At 34.2% G+C, this 15,122-nt stretch overlaps 1 pseudogene across 1 annotated transcript; it reads right to left on the bottom strand.

The window, feature by feature from the left end:
- Nucleotides 1–678: 678 nt before the first annotated feature.
- Nucleotides 679–13,937, bottom strand: LOC147382345 (tRNA ligase 1-like; annotated as a pseudogene). The gene is made up of 8 exons (XR_015173657.1): nucleotides 13,833–13,937; nucleotides 13,652–13,712; nucleotides 12,904–12,980; nucleotides 12,719–12,789; nucleotides 12,558–12,635; nucleotides 1,532–1,612; nucleotides 1,004–1,106; nucleotides 679–851 (listed from the first exon to the last, which is right to left on the bottom strand). The product of XR_015173657.1 is annotated as a tRNA ligase 1-like (transcript).
- Between the last annotated feature and the right edge of the window lie 1,185 nt (nucleotides 13,938–15,122).

The raw sequence follows: 15,122 nt of genomic DNA, 5'->3' as shown, positions 1-15,122 counted from the left end.
TTTAATATTTTATTTTTAGTAACAATGACCTCCGACTAGACACTTCCCGTTTAAGGAATCGAGGAAGTTTTGAGTGAGTATCTGGTTAACTTAGTATTTAAATTATGTCTTAGATAATTCCTTGAATAGTAGATTCCATTTTCTTATTGCTTGAAATTAAGTTATGTAATTTTTTTTATTCTCCATACACATCGTGATTTTTCAAGCTTGGGTTAAATTCCTTGATGATTGATGCTTGAAATAATGAAGAATCATTGAGAATTTAAACTCGAGAAGGGAAGGGAATCTTGGATTTGGACTCCGAGTTTACAAACCTATGAACTTAAAATCTTAACATGAGTAATAAAAGGACATAAACCACTACGTCATAATGCGCAAAAAACGACTGCCCCTACAGTCGCAAAAAGAGTCGTTTTAAAAGGAGTGGTTTTTTAAAAACGACTGTCCAAGGCTGTCAGAAAAATAAAATAAGGATATAGCGACGGTCAACGACCGTCGCTATAGGGTATTTTTAAAAAAAACATTTTACACCTACCCCCCTTCATATGTTACTGAATATTGGAGATACCCCTATGTTTTGACATTGATGACCTAGACCCCAACAAACAATATGAAAAGACCCAAATACCCCTCATCTTCAACTTTTATAAATCTAACTAAAAATCATTAATGATCTCAAATCGTTCAAACTAAAAATCACAAAGAATAATTCTGAAATATTAGACAGATATACAATCCATTAGAGGTAAACTTGTATCACCACTCTTTCAAATCAAATTCCTATTCCATCAACCTTTTGCAACACTTCTTAGTTGCTTCAACACTTGTTCGACAGCACAATCAAATGGCACCTGGAGAAGAGACACAGTTGAGTGAAAGTATACTGTGGGCACTGGAATAAATCCTCAACACTTACGGTTGACCAAACTATAATACTCGGGCATCATAATCAAATCTTTCCAACAAAAATAAAACAGGAAGGCAGCAAAATATAGATATTGACCTGAATAGAATTAAGAAACTCGGCGTTTCCAGATAAAACCTCTCGCAATCGTTTTTCCCATTTGTCCCAGTCTTCCGAATATGATCCTTTGGAAGGCTCCGATCTAAGATCAATATTTGGGACACATGAAAAATACAAAATATCAATCAATTAAGACCAGTCTTACGTACATTAAGTTGAAATCTGAAAACCAACACAGCCGTCAGTACATAGTACTGTAAACAGATGTATCCAGTGACAAACAGTTAAACTATGGGTTTAATAAATCAGATTGATTTGCCTTGTTCATCTACCAACACTAAATAAAACCATATCCAGATATATTCAATCCTAGTAACAAATCAAAAAGAAGTGTCTGGACATAAATTCCAGAAGAGAGATCACCATTTCTACATTTTTGGTGATTATCGTATTTGTCGACAAAGATACTCTGGATATAGTGAAGTACCAAAGTACCATAGACTCTATTTCTTAAAATTCCATTTTGCAACCATAAGCACGAGGGACTACGTAAAAATTTTCATCTACCTTCCATGCCTGTTTGTGTGAAGCTTATACAAATTTATCCCCTCCTCTAATATAGATTTCACAGGACCTGGTAGAGGACTCCTGCTGATGCAAAAAAATTAATAATCAATGATACAAATATACAATGAAGGAAGGAAGAAAATAATTGCATGTGGATAACAGGGGAAATACTTGTGTAAAATGGTGTTCTATGGTTTGTTCATAATAACCTCGGAGAATAAGCTAATAATTAAAGAAATTCATGTAAATAGTTCAAGAAAGCAATAACTAGAATTCTGCACGCATGAACACATGCGTGTATACACTATCAGTAATAACATTCAATAACATAGCCTTCATCACATCACAAATATATCCTTATCATCACCGTCAATATTGCCACCATCAGCGAAGCCTCATTATACGCACCAACAAATACCAGCTCTTTTATCATGTTTCATCATCATCATTTCCAGAGTTTTACTGAGGAACAAAAACAAGATCATGCATACCTCATTGATTGCTGCAAGTCTTACTTTGTCAATTGCAGCTCTTATATTGTCTTGATGCCTATCAGACTATGGTTTCTCATGGAGAACACCATTAAAGAAGTTTAGACAAGCAATTCATTTTTACCTCACCTTCAATTAGGAGTTTAACATTGTAGACACCCCATTTTTGCATCGCAACGATTCCCAATGATGGATGTTATTTCCATAGCTTTATTTTGTTACCAGAAATATTTCAGAAATCCGGATGAGGTATCTTGAACTACAAAACATTAGAAATCACGCTACGCTAGGAAAATACGATCCCAGAAACATAGAAATCATCATCTTGCAAACAAAAAAAAAGCTTCACTATAAAAATCACTAAAAATTGACCAAATTACCAAAATACCCCTAACATAAAAACAACCCTAGAGCCTACATTACGCTTAGGAAAACTCTTTCGAACACATAAAATAATAAATTGAAACCAAATAAATCATTTCACCAATTTTCACAAAATTTGACAAAATTACGAAAATGCCCCTCATAAAGTTCACAACCATTTCACACAAAAATTTTCATAAATGACACAAACTAATATGTCCATTGAATTCCTTACGAAAAATCGATTCAAAAACATCCTAGAACATTATAAACCGACTTAAAATGTGAAAAGTCCTCTCCGGGGGCAAAACGGTAATTTCACAATTTTCATAATTAAAATTTTCGAAATTAATAAATAAAATATTAAATAATTAAAGTGAAACATTAATAAAATTAATTTAAAATTTTGAACTAAAAAAATCAATCAATCGGGCTCTCATGAAAAATTGTTGAGGGTTCATTAGATATTTCTTTAAGGACCCCTCCATTTGGGGTTCCAAAGAATTAAATATATAATAGAGGGGGGTTCTCCAAAAATTTAAAGTCAATCAAACAAGACTAAAGTCAAGGTTTTAAAGTCAATCAAGTGAGACTGAAGTCAAAATTAAAGTCAATTAAGCAAGACTGAAGTCAAGATATTAAAAGTCAATCAATTAATACTAAAGTCAAAATATTAAAAGTCAATCAAATAAGACCAAAAGTCAAAACCCTAATAGAGTTCTAATTAAATAATAACTCTATTTAATAGAATTATAACTAAAATACAACTCTACCTAAAATAATTCTAATTAAAACACAACTCTACCTAAAACAATTCTAACTAAAACACAATTCTAATTAAAAGAACTCTAATTAAACACTAACTCTATCTAAATCAACCCCTAAATAAATCTATAAATAGAGGTCATCACACCCTATTTTCGGAACAAATAAAAAACCCCAAGAGAAGTAGGTCAAGAAGCCTCCCCAACCTTCCCAAAACCCTAATTTTGAAGTCCCAACTCCTTACCTAACACCCATACTACGATTTTAGCCTAAAAACGTTTAAAAGCCCTTCAAAAACACCCCAAAATCCATAACAAATTCAAAGAATCTAGATTAAAAAAAAAACAGATACCTTGCATCGGAGATCAGAAATCAAATTCGGAGACAGAACGAAGCAAGAAGTACAGTACAAGAAGCAGTTTTTGTCGGATCTGAAGGAACAAGATCTTTGCGTATCAAAGGTAAACTTTCTTTTATTATTATTATTTTTATCTAGGTTACTTGTTAGCAATGTAGTCTTATTTGGGATAAGTAGAGACCGGCATTAGCCGGGCGGGGTTGGTGCCTAACACCTTCCAACCCCGTAACGTGATCCCCAGACCCGTTTTCTCTTTAGTAGATTAGTTTCTTTATCTGTTTAGAGTCAGTATCCGGTTCCTAGACCGTAATAACTAGGTGGCGACTCCCAAACCTCAAGGGTCAAAAGCGAATTCGCGCACCCCGCGGATCGAGGGAGCTTTCAGTGGCGACTCCACTGGGGATTATTGAGGATCAAACTTGAAAAACCCCAAGTATGGGAGCATTGCCAAGATGATCTAGTTTTTTTTATTATTTAGTTTGATTTATTTTATTTATTTTTTTCTATTTATTTATTTTTGTGACTTGATTGTAGATGATTTTGGGTATTGCATTTTTTTTCAATTAAGGATCACTTTTTGATGACACCTAAATAATGAAATATTCAAATTGACATATGAAAATGATGGAATGATGAAGGTTGGGACAGTAATGTTAAAACGTTTTTAAAAAACATTCTATTAAGAATTAAGTCTAGGAACCTTTAATAAAACGTAGATCTCATCGAGTAGATTAATTTAGAATCTGAGTTCACTCAATTTCGTTATCGAAAGCCTTAGATATCATCGATGCAAGTTCAATCTGCAAATATGAAATTGTTGCTGAATGAAGGTTGGGACAGTAATGTTAAAACATTTTTATAGAATATTCTAGTAAGAATTAAGTCTGAGAACCTATTAATAAAACGTAGATCTCATCGAGTAGATTAATTTAGAATCTGATTTTACTCAATTTCGTTATCGGAAGCCTTAGATATCATCGAAGCAAATTCAATCTGTAAATCTGGAATTGTTGCTGAATGAAGGTTGGGAATGCAATGTTAAAACGTTTTTATAGAATATTTTAGTGAGAATTAAGTCTGGGAACCTTTAATAAAACGTATATCTCATCGATTAGATTAATTTAGAACCTGAGTTCACTCAATTTCGTTATCGGAAGCCTTAGATATCATCGATGCAAGTTCAATCTGTAAATCTGGAATTGTTTCTGAATGAAGGTTGGGACAGCAATGTTAAAATGTTTTTACAGAATATTCTAGTGAGAACTAAGTCTGGGCACCTATTAATAAAATGTAGATCTCATCGAATAGATTAATTTAGAACTTGAGTTCATTCGATTTCGTTATCGGGAACCTTAGATATCATCGATGCAAGTTCGGATTGTATTTTCATAATTCACAGAAAATCCGAATTTATCTAATGTTAGCACAATTAATGTTCTTAAGAGTGAGCTCATCTCAACAATTGTCATTCTTTCATCAATGTAACATCTATTGGAATCTCGATTTATTTTGGATCACCCAAAATTGATCATTGATTGGATCTTAAAACTTTTAAAAATTATGCCTATTGCAATGTTTGTTTGATCAATTATTATATGTCATGCTCATTAATTGATTTGCCATGATCTTGATAGATATATTTTGATGTGCATGCTTTGATCTTAATCTTGATGTGATGAATTATGTAGGTAATATTAATATGATATTCATGTTGTGATGGTTTGATTAAGCCTATGGGCCCATTTATTTGAAAAAGCCTCGGGCATACCCTACCCTACTGTGCACACACCAATAACACGTTTATATTATTGCATTGCACACTTACACGTCCTATATAACCAACGTGACACTAGTGCGTGGCCCGGTCTCTTCGGAGATGCGACGTCATTCATGAAAACCACAACTCCAGTCACGTACCTTAGGGTATATCAAACTGGGGCATCAATACCGTCTGATCAAGTGATTCTGAGAGGTATATTGATGCACCCAGGCTGGAGTGACCTGAGCCTTTGACCTATTGTGAGCCACACAGTCACATGTCCCGATTGCCAACGTAGTACTAGTACGTGGTCGGTCCCCTCGTGGGATGCCAAACCATTTATGAAAGCTACAACTCTTGACTCGTACCCATAGGTATGTAAAAGATAATCTAAGTATATCAATTGCACTTCTTGATCAAAACCGATGTCTAAGCGAGATCTTACCCTGCTGTACCCTACTATACGAGGGGGATAGACTATGTCTATTCTAGACGAGAGGTATTTAAGTGGGCCCTTGCTCAGCATCGTGCGCCACCTCTCAACTGGAGATCAAACTGACTGTTTTTTGCTTCAGAGAAGTGAGTTAAGGTTTTAGATTATCACCTATACTGTATATCAAACCAAGTCACCACGTATCGAAAGGTATATAGGTGTGCTTGGGCAAGGGTGGCCAGATAAATTGCATTGCACGTAGTAAACCTAGAGTCTAGAAGCCTTCCTATAGGTCACGACCCGAACTGACTATGGGTGTTCCCGGGTTGCTTTATTCAATCCAACCAATAGGTAACTGGGCGGACCAATCCAGAATAATCAAACAAAACCCGGAATATCAGTCCGACCCAATCAGTGAAATGTACCGATTAATTTGAACCACTTAAACCAGTTGGCCCAATTGACAAATGGATCAAACTGATCAATACCAAATCAGTTGGACTAATTGGTTTCACTTTTAAAGACCCAGACCACTTTGTATAGAAAGATTCGATCTTAGGATCAAATTAATTTGTCTGATCAAAGGTTCAATCCCAATCAGGGGTAGACCCGCGTCTAATCTTTCTCATTTTCTTGGTCACTATAGACTTATAGTGCATTTGAATTCGAAATTTCCCACCGGAGGGCTAATTTATATTAAAATTTTAATCATGTGGTTAAGAAACAAACTTGCAAAATCGATGGTTAATCATACGTGCCCTAAATGTTCTAAACCCTCATCTGTGTCATTTTGGGTCCTTTAAAAGAGTCGTTTAGTCAAAGTACTAATGTCAAATCCAAGTAGTCCATCCACCCAGAAGGACCTTCTCTCTTTGTAGATAATTGTTCCTAGTTTTCTTTGAGTTTCAATCCAATTTTCGTCAGTCTTTAAATCCAGTTAGTTGTTTTAAGTACGTTAGTCTTTCTTCAATTTTCAAGTTTTAGTCGAGTTTGTCAATCTATGTTTTTCAATTCCAATAAAATATAGAAGCTTCTGATTATCATGCGTGTAATAATGATTTGAACATAATATCTAATATGAGGATTGACTTAGAGCTCACTAATCAAACTCGATAAATATTTGAATTAAAGAGTACACTCAAAAAGTGCAAATGGGTACTACATTTTCCTTAGAAGAACATGAGAAGAATAATAAATTTACTTTAGAAATTCAACAACGTTCCTGCATGGTTTCGTGAGAATATATGGATAGATTGCACCAAAATAGATCAAATCCTAAAGTTGAGGGTGAACTTCAAAATCAAATATTATCAAGAATGATGTATTTGAAACCATCAACAAAGGTGTTAAGATCTGCAAGAAGGGATTCATCATGTTTTTCACTTAAGAAATGAGAGTTCTTATTCACAAAAGAACATGAGATTTTATTCGAAGTTTGGAAATGTTTGAACGAGTCAATGTCAAATTCAAAGAACCCAATCACACTCAACTTTGAAAAAGAAGAGTAAAGATCACTCATTCTCAAAAGAAGACTGAAGATTACTCATTCTCAAAAGAAGACTGAAGATTACTCATTCTCAATTTCGTAGAAGAAGACTTTACTCTACAGAGCAATCAAGACATTGAGTTTTCTAAACTTTGACCAAATCAAGTAGTATTTCACTAAAAGAGGCCTTCTACAGTCGAACCATTTTCCTGTCTTATCAAGAAAAAGATAACCTTCTTTAGCCCCTTGCAGCCTTTGAAAAAAATTAATAGCCTCTTCTTTCTAAATCACACCGACCAACCTTGGGGGGGAATCTTAGTATGAACTACGTTTTGACCTGATCCTAAAAGAAAAAAAGTATATTTGGGGTACATAGGCAACCTGAGAAGTTACTTCAGGCCTGGTCACGTTAAAAAAAAATGCAAAAAAATGTATTCTCTTAAGAAAAGTGTCATTCAAAAGGAAAATCCCCTATTGAAGATTCAAAAGAAAAAAAAATGCCAAACTAGGGGCATTAAAAAAAAAATTGCAGAAAAAAAAATGTCAAACTAGGGGCATTTAGAAAAAATCAAAATAATTGACAGAAAAGAGAGAATATCAAACTAGGGGCATTTTGGGAAGTTGAGCCTTATATCTTTTCTTTCTAAATCATATCCTAAGCCCACCTATTAAGTCCTCCTGAATGCTAATTGACTCGGTTAAGGTACAGGGAACCAAGAAATTGTCGAGTTGGTTATTCAAGATCATCAAGAAAAAAAAAAGATAAGCCCGCTAAGTCGAAAATTCGAAAAGACGATTTAGGCAAAATTTAGAGTATAACCATAAGAAAAGCCTACTAGGTTGAAAACCTGAAAAGGCAACCTAGGCAAAAATCAAGGCATCATCAGAAAAAAAAAAAAACAAAGTCCGCTAGATTGAAAACCTGAAGAGGCGATCTAGGCAAAAATTAGGGCATCATCAAATGGGAGGAAAGGTCCCATCAAGAAGAAAAATTCAGAAGGAAGCTTGTGTAGAAATTAGAAAATGCAGAACCATTCAAGCCACAATATTCGTTTTTCAGCCAAGAGCTCACATCCGACGAAGACAATGTTGAAGTCGAAAAAATCAGAAGTCATCTTGAACATTGTAGGATCTTCAAAAGTATGTTTACTTGTTCGCTAATGGAAGATGTAGAACCATCAATCACTTTGAAAAGAAAGATCTTCTATTCTAATATTTATCAAAAATTTTTAAAGTCCAGCTCAAGCATTTTTCAAAAGAAATTCGAAAGAAAATGATCAATCCCTTATTGCACATATGATAATCTTAAGAGTCTTATTTTTAAGAGAATGTCAGTTCTTCTATCTGTCATACATCAGAGTCCATATTTTTCAAGCGTAATTCATTCTATCAGTCTCGTAGTCAAGTTCCAGTTAAAGCCAACCTTGAAACTAAGGGTATTTTTTAAAGTCATTTAATTCCAAAGTTTTGTTCTTAATTACATGATAAAAATGAAAATCTTACTTAAAAGTCTGATTAAGTCAATGATAATTATGAATCCAAATGCATGATAAGCTAATAAAGGCCCGATCTTTCAAACTTTGAGCTCGATTTTGAATAATAGAATGAGTAGGTTTTTTGAAGTCCCTACAAACCTAAGTTCGAGTCCGAGAAACGATACTCCAACTTTTTGAATCATAGAATGAGTAGGCTTTTGAAGTGCCTACAAACCCAAGTTCGAATCCGAGAAACTCCAACTTTTTGAATCATAGAATGAGTGGGCTTTTTGAAGTGCCTATAAACCTAAGTTCGAGTCCGAGAAACGAGACTCCAACTTTTTGAATCATAGAATGAATGGACTTTTTGAAGTGCCTATAAACCTAAGTTCGAGTCCGAGAAAACGAAACTCCAACTTTTTGAATCATAGAATGAATAGGCTTTTTGAAGTGCTTACAATAATAAGTTCGAGTTCGAGAAACGAGACTCCAACTTTTTGAATCATAGAATGAATAAGTTTTTTGAAGTGCCTATAAACCTAAGTTCGAGTCCGGAAAACAAGACTCCAACTTTTTGAATCATAGAATGAATAGGCTTTTTGAAGTTCCTACAAACTTAAGTTCGAGTCCGAGAAACGAGACTCTAACTTTTTGAATCATATAATGAATAGGCTTTTTAAAATGCCTATAAACCTAAGTTCGAGTCCGAGAAACGAGACTCCAACTTTTTGAATCATAGGATGAATAGGCTTTTTGAAGTGCCTACAAACTTAAGTTCGAGTCCGAGAAACGAGACTCTAACTTTTTGAATCATAGAATGAGTAGGTTTTTTGAAGTGCCTACAAACTTAAGTTCAAGACCGAGAAACGAGACTCCAACTTTTTGAATCATATAATGAATAGGCTTTTTAAAATGCCTATAAACCTAAGTTCGAGTCCGAGAAACGAGACTCCAACTTTTTGAATCATAGGATGAATAGGCTTTTTGAAGTGCCTACAAACTTAAGTTCGAGTCCGAGAAACGAGACTCCAACTTTTTGAATCATATAATGAATAGGCTTTTTGAAGTGCCTATAAACCTAAGTTCGAGTCCGATAAACGAGACTCCAATTTTTTGAATCATAGGCTTTTTGAAGTGCCTACAAACCTCAGCTCGAGTCCGAGAAACAAGACTCCATGTTTAATAGGATTGTTTAAGTTCCTCTAAACCTTAGTCAGAGTTCGAGAAACGAGACTCCAATTTTGTTTGAATCATATTGAATTAACAAGATTGTTTAAGTTCTTTAGCCCGAGAAGTATGGCTACAATAAGCTCGAGTCCGATAAACGATACTCAAACTTTTTCGAACTCTAAAAAAAAATTTAAAATAAAATTTAACGAAGTTTCTACAATGTTATGACTCCGATTATCACATTGTTAAATCTTACCATGATTGTTTTCGTTGCATAAGTGCATCTCAATTTTGAATCATTATTGTCAGTGAGGGAAGATCTCTAGGACCTGACACATTTTTACTCAGTAAGCATCACACCATTGCACACACGTTTGCATTAGTCAAGGAGAATTTTCTAAAATTTGAGGATCTGACATCGTCAGTGAGAGTTCAAGCTCGAGGACCTGACAACCTTTTAGTTCGGGGAGAGTTTTACCCTCAAGGATCCGAACACCTCGACGAATTGCTAAATCAAGCTGCAAAATGAACTGTCACTAGCTTTGGCATTCAAATATCGCACTATCTACCAAAATAGATTTGCTATCTAGTTTGCTTCAACCCTCTGCCAAAGAGGGGCATCTGTAGACATCCCATTTTTGCATCCGCCTGATTAATCAACTCGTCAACCCGATCGCAACGATTCCCAATGATGGATGTTATTTCCATAGCTTTATTTTGTTACCAGAAATATTTCAGAAATCCGGATGAGGTATCTTGAACTACAAAACATTAGAAATCACGCTACGCTAGGAAAATACGATCCCAGAAACATAGAAATCATCATCTTGCAAACAAAAAAAAAGCTTCACTATAAAAATCACTAAAAATTGACCAAATTACCAAAATACCCCTAACATAAAAACAACCCTAGAGCCTACATTACGCTTAGGAAAACTCTTTCGAACACATAAAATAATAAATTGAAACCAAATAAATCATTTCACCAATTTTCACAAAATTTGACAAAATTACGAAAATGCCCCTCATAAAGTTCACAACCATTTCACACAAAAATTTTCATAAATGACACAAACTAATATGTCCATTGAATTCCTTACGAAAAATCGATTCAAAAACATCCTAGAACATTATAAACCGACTTAAAATGTGAAAAGTCCTCTCCGGGGGCAAAACGGTAATTTCACAATTTTCATAATTAAAATTTTCGAAATTAATAAATAAAATATTAAATAATTAAAGTGAAACATTAATAAAATTAATTTAAAATTTTGAACTAAAAAAATCAATCAATCGGGCTCTCATGAAAAATTGTTGAGGGTTCATTAGATATTTCTTTAAGGACCCCTCCATTTGGGGTTCCAAAGAATTAAATATATAATAGAGGGGGGTTCTCCAAAAATTTAAAGTCAATCAAACAAGACTAAAGTCAAGGTTTTAAAGTCAATCAAGTGAGACTGAAGTCAAAATTAAAGTCAATTAAGCAAGACTGAAGTCAAGATATTAAAAGTCAATCAATTAATACTAAAGTCAAAATATTAAAAGTCAATCAAATAAGACCAAAAGTCAAAACCCTAATAGAGTTCTAATTAAATAATAACTCTATTTAATAGAATTATAACTAAAATACAACTCTACCTAAAATAATTCTAATTAAAACACAACTCTACCTAAAACAATTCTAACTAAAACACAATTCTAATTAAAAGAACTCTAATTAAACACTAACTCTATCTAAATCAACCCCTAAAAAAATCTATAAATAGAGGTCATCAGACCCTATTTTCGGATCAAATAAAAAACCCTAAGAGAAGTAGGTCAAGAAGCCTCCCCAACCTTCCCAAAACCCTAATTTTGAAGCCCCAACTCCTTACCTAACACCCATACTACGATTTTAGCCTAAAAAACGTCTAAAAGCCCTTCAAAAACACCCCCAAATCCATAAAAAATTTAAAGAATCCAGATAATAAAAAAAAAAGATACCTTGACTCGGAGATCAGAAATCAGATCCGGAGACAGAACAAAGCAAAGAATACAGTACAAGGAGCAATTTTTGTCGGATCTGAGGAAACAAGATCTTTGCGTATCAAAGGTAAACTTTCTTTTATTATTATTTTTTTTATCTAGGTTATTTGTTAGCAATGTAGTCTTATTTGGGATAAGTAGAGACCGGCATTAGCCGGGCGGGGTTGGTTCCTAACACCTTCCAACCCCGTAACGTGATCCTCGGACCCGTTTTCTCTTCAGTAGATTAGTTTCTTTATCTGTTTAGAGTCAGTATCCGGTTCGTAGACAGTAATAACTAGGTGGCGACTCCCAAACCTCAAAGGTCAAAAACGGATCTGCGCACCCCGCGGATCGAGGGCGCTTTCAAACATATAATAAGATTTATTTATTTTATTTTGTGGGGTTTGGGGGGAGGGGCAACTTTTTACTAATACAACTTTATTTTGAAGGAAATTTATTACAAAATATTATGTGTCTACAATAAAATATAAGCACACTATTTTATTTTGGTTCGGAGAACAATCCAACATAAATACGAGAGAACAGAAATTATAGCAATATTGGTGCATCTACACCCACCATCTTGATACATGTTTCATCTTCTTAATCAATGATAAAGAAATTGAATTACATTCTCTCTGACCTACGAAACACCCCTCATTGGAAAAAATAGCCATTTAATCAGAGCTTGCATCTTACACAGAGAACAGGATCCTGACCTGTCAGACTTAAGCAATGGCATCTTGACGAGACTTCCAAAACGTTCAATCAATTCACTCTCGAATTCTCTACGATCCGGGAAATTGGGCAAAACAGAAAAAGTAAAGAAGATGCTTTAAGGGATGTGCATACACACTATGTAACAGCAATGGCACGTACCTTTCCCTCATAAAGGTGGTAAAACATTAGCAGGACGTAACCAGCATTTGGAGATGTCTTGTTAGGATTTCCCTTTAAAAATGTACAACAACAAAAAATCAAGTATTAGAAATTGATCAGCTACATTTTGTGTGCAGAAGTGACTGCTTAGATTGAACACAAAAGTAGCAAGACAAATGCAAATACCGGGTGATTAACTCGCTGAAGTACAAGAAACATGAAAGCAGCTAATGAATCGAGAGAGAACGGATTTGATTCAGTTCCTGCACATTTCAAACGATTATGAAATTTCAATCCAACAAATCAAAGTTGCTAACATGACATCAGTAGCTTCTTCATGGTATTACTTCTTAAGCAGATGAAAATCCGTTCACTACTTATTAGTCAAAAAGCAACAGGATATTAAAACCTTAAGGCAAGAGAAAATGATGGTATGATGGCACTATGACGAGTTTCCAATATTTTAACTAGATGCAATCGTTAAACTACAGTTTTAGCACTAACCTGGGTAATATGGCATTGTGACAACAGTGGTTAACCAAAAATTTGATTTCATCTAGCTTTGAGTAACTTTCAGTAAGCTAAAATATTGGAAAGAGAATAAAAACATAACGATGAAAGAATGCGGGAGAATATTTGATGAGTTTCTAAACGCCACAACTATCAGTTGGCCAATCAGTCATCAAACCTTTAACCCAAAATATCTGGGGTTGGCTGGATCAACCAAGTGATTGATATGAAGGATTGGGACTTGTGGTTGGAGTTGGAGATAACTAAGTTTTTCATTTATCCATAATAATTAAAATTTAGATTGATATTCATGCACAGAGCAAAAACTGAGAAAGTAGTTATCACGAAGCCAAACAAGTATAATTAATACTCAATTGAGGAAAAACTTAAATACAACAAAATGTTATATTTACAGGGCACGAACCTTCAGAATCAGGAACCACTAGAACAGCTGAAGCCCTTGTGCTCCGACACATGTTTTCAATCTGCATGATCAGAAAGTGTCCATCAGAAGGAAACTCAGATGAAAAGAAAAAAATGGCCATCACCAATCTTTTGGAACCAATCAACACATGCAAATTCACACAGGAGAAGCAAAATGTTACCTGGCTCTAGACTTCTTCATTTGGTGCATTTTTGTCAGCGAGGGTTATGGCATATGGTTTTCTTCTGCGTTCATCAACAACCTTCTGCCAATATTTTCCTGTCATGAATGCATTCAGAGGAAATAAGATAACTAGTATAATAGTTAAATAGAATACATTCCCAGAAATGATTTTAGCAAGTAAAACTTCTAAATAATTGAGTAACATAACAATCTCATGCCCACAATGTTTTTGAAATTTGATAGAAGGGAGGGGAAGAGAGAAATAATGTCTTCTTAGTCATTCGGATAGTAATCTTGATATCTCATAACACTCATATCACATCATCTATGATCAAACATCACAATTTTCCATTACCCTGTCTAGTCCTGCTCGTATATTTTTCATACCTATAACCATGGAAATATTTAAGAAAGCACAAAAGGCCTCCTTAAAATATACTTCAAATTAAAAAACATTTCATATTATAGTTTTCACATGCACCAAAAGCAATGATAGTAAACATTAATACATTCTTTATGCAATTTATACACTTACCTCAAACATATTTAAGTATCGAGTAAAAAGCACTGGTAAGAAACACTCTTAGTCAATAAAATTACCTCAAACTAATTCATGCTTGAAACAGAATTGAAGTTAGAATAATTACTTGAACTCAGACCATATCTCAGATGCAGCGCCTGATGGGAAGAACTTCCGACAGGATCGAACAAGGGATGTCACAGCCTCAAAATGTCATTGTCTCAATCTCCATCCCTCTGGGCCTGTATTTCTGCACAATTTATGCACCTTAAAACTTACTAGAAATTCATGAAACAGGATTTGGAAGTAAAAAATCACAAATCCATTACTCCGAATCTAAAAGTGAAGGATGATATTAAGAATATAGTTAGTATTTAAAAAATCTTTGCAAAGTTCTATAGTTTGGTACTTTAGTTACTACAAAAGTTTATTAGTCTTTATTAGGAGAAATGTCCTACATTTAAACCAAATGAACAAAGTCAATAAGAACATGGAGAAAATCCAACCAACCCATGAAAATGTCCTATATTTTGAAACACTTATCTATGACATTTAGGAAGTGTAATTGGGCAGCATACCTAATGTCTGATTGATCTGAATGCATGAAGGTCTTCTTCTGCTCCTTATCAATGGTGTCAACAGTCCTTAGGCCTATCAATAAGAACAAAAATGTACAAAACAAATAACTGGAGAAAAAGGTGGTCAAAATAAAAACTGAAAAAAAAACAAAAAAAAAAAACAAAAAACAACACCACAATATAGTTTCCC

This window comes from Akebia trifoliata, chromosome 16 (assembly GCF_017979445.1).
Source record: "Akebia trifoliata isolate Shusen 1 chromosome 16, ASM1797944v1, whole genome shotgun sequence".
Classification (NCBI taxonomy): Eukaryota; Viridiplantae; Streptophyta; class Magnoliopsida; order Ranunculales; family Lardizabalaceae; genus Akebia; species Akebia trifoliata.
The sequence above is the reverse complement of the archived record's forward strand: the minus strand, read 5'-3'. Positions and strand labels throughout refer to the sequence as shown.